Raw genomic sequence first — 2,551 nt, 5'->3', positions numbered from 1 at the left:
GGTTTTTTGCGCTGCTTATTGGAGTTGCAGGCGGCTTGCAGAGGCCTGCTCAACTCCCAACTAGAGAGAACGCACGCCTCCCGGGATCTCTGGCAGTGAAGAATAGTTACACACTGAACAAAGTTGTATTTCAGAAGGCTGCAGGTGGTAGGTGGCATTTGCAAAGCAGTTCATGTGTGTTGTCAATAATAAAACAGTTTGCGTACATGCAGGGAGCTCACCTATCCTACGTTATGCATTCTGTGTTCTTTTTTCTATGGGGAGAGAAAATTTTCTGGATGTCTATTTTTTCCCTTTGTTTCTTCCTTACCCGAGAAACTCCATGCAAAGCCATCGAAAGAAAAATGCAAACACAAACCCTCCCAAAAACCCCGACTAGACTACACATGCACCGACAAGTGCTCTCACGACACACACACCCCAGTGGAGGAGCTGGCAGCCACAAACAGGCACCAGGAATCACCTAACGCAGAGGGGACGAATATAGATTTGAAACATAGTTGCAGCTCATGCTTCCTATGCTTTCAACAATTATTATCAAAAGAATAACATGGCACCCAGAACCTGTGATTTTGGGGGCAATGCAATCATCACTCAGACCAATCCCAGTAAGTAACAAGTCTTCCGACTTCTTTCATTTTCCCCATGCGCTCCATGTATCTCTGTAGAAAGTAGAAATTTTCAATATTCAGACCAATCCCAGTAAGTAACAAGTCTTCCGACTGCTTTCATTTTCCACATGCGCTCCATGTATCTCTGTAGAAAGTAGAAATTATCAGTATTCTTGTATGTAAAATTTTGTTGGGAGGCCAAACAAGGTATGGGCATTACAAAAAGGTATTAAAGTAGAGGGAATGGCCACCCAGGGGACTAGAAAAGAATAAGTCTGAATCGGGGTTGTATGTATGTAGCTCAATTCATATCTACAGTGGTTGTAACTGGCTAAATTTGGCACATTTGTTATATTTTGCAATCAGTGTCAGGACATTGATCAAAAACCAAAATATGTTTGTTGTATATGAGCCCAAGAAGGTCATAATCTTGCTGCTATCGAAGACAAACCCTAGGTGATTCAAGACAACTTTCTTATTTGTAAATTGCGGAGCAACTCTTAGACAATTTTCAAGCTCAAATATTATGATGGATTCTTATTGGCCTCGTGTTTGATTTATATGACATTTTTGTAAGAAATAAAAATCTCGGAAGGAGTACTATCCAGGTTTGGTTCAACTTTCTTGCCTGTGTTCCTGATTTTTTTTGGTAGTGAAACATGATTAAGGAAATGAGATTTCTGCTGCATCTCATTTTATTTGTTAGTTGGGTAGATTTTTGTATGGGTTAACAAAAATTTGGGTGTTGTTTTAAAGTTTTGATAGTACTGACACAATTTTTACAACCATGGAATAAGTTTTCTGATATGAGCTATTGTCATTTTATCTGGGTTTTTTAGTAGGTGGTTGCAATTGCTTCTACTGTGTTGGATAACTTCAAAGTAGAAGCTTAAAAAATGGTGGTATCCCATGGAATGGGCATTTGTTCCCCCTCAACACTTCATTCGGCTTGTTCAAAGGTAATTTGCTATGCCAACGTGAGAAGAATTAGATATTTAAGGCAACTGGATAATGCATTTTGTCCTCTGTTTTAAAGGTCTAAGAATATGTCTGGAATTGTCAGCAGGTGTGAACTTCATTTTGAATATTTATTAGCTTATTTGCCATATGCATTTTATTATCATTTATGTTATTTCTTTTTTTATATGACGGGGGATGTAAGTTAGTGTACAAACAATTTTTGGGATTTTGTAGTTTCATATTCAACCATGCTATTTCCAGTGTAAATCATCTTAAGAAGAATCCATGCAAATTTTATTGTGTTATTTTCCTATAGTACATTATTCTTCAAAGTTAAGTACATTATACTATTTTTAATTTCTGTCTAAGGGGTTGTCCTGAATTGTGTTACATCATTGTTTTCTTATGGGGCAACTCTTGGAATTCTTTAATTGACTTGTAGTGGATATACATCATGTTGCTATAGGAGCTAATTATGGAGCTAATTATTGGTCTCATTTGTACAAAACTGTTTGTAATGAGTAATATTTGTTAACATTATTTCTAATTATCTACAATATTTATTCTTAAGGAAAATGAAGACAGGCATAAGACACATGAACCGTTCACTGAAAGCCTGAAAGAAAGGTAGATGACAACACACATGTAATTAATCCACCTAAATGAATTATTTTTAGTTGTAGAAGTGGTTAAGTTTAAGTCAAATATGCCTTTCTTTCCGTCTGATCTTCACACACACTATATATCTCAAAATATTTGGAGAATGCTGAGAAAATTCTGCAGAACATGTGTAACCTTTGCATTCCTTGAGACCATGTTCCCTTTAGAAAATTTGTCACCCTTCCAAGTTTCATGTCTGCATGCTTTCACTTCGACTCTTATCCACCTCCCATACTTATATTCTCATCTTAGTAGGTGCCCAAACACTTATGTATCCTCCATCTTCTCCTATACCACATAGCCTCTAGTTCGCCCATACT

The 2,551-nt window shown here is 37.0% G+C and overlaps 1 long non-coding RNA gene across 1 annotated transcript; it reads left to right on the top strand.

The window, feature by feature from the left end:
* Positions 1–240: 240 nt before the first annotated feature.
* Positions 241–1,717, top strand: LOC131035492 (uncharacterized). Its single transcript, XR_009103964.1, has 2 exons — positions 241–1,219; positions 1,451–1,717. It is a non-coding gene; the product is annotated as an uncharacterized LOC131035492 (long non-coding RNA).
* The last annotated feature ends 834 nt before the right edge of the window (positions 1,718–2,551 follow it).

The sequence above is a fragment of the Cryptomeria japonica genome, chromosome 10, assembly GCF_030272615.1.
Source record: "Cryptomeria japonica chromosome 10, Sugi_1.0, whole genome shotgun sequence".
In the NCBI taxonomy this organism is placed as follows: Eukaryota; Viridiplantae; Streptophyta; class Pinopsida; order Cupressales; family Cupressaceae; genus Cryptomeria; species Cryptomeria japonica.
Note: the sequence above shows the minus strand (reverse complement) of the source record. Positions and strands in the feature narration are given on the sequence as shown.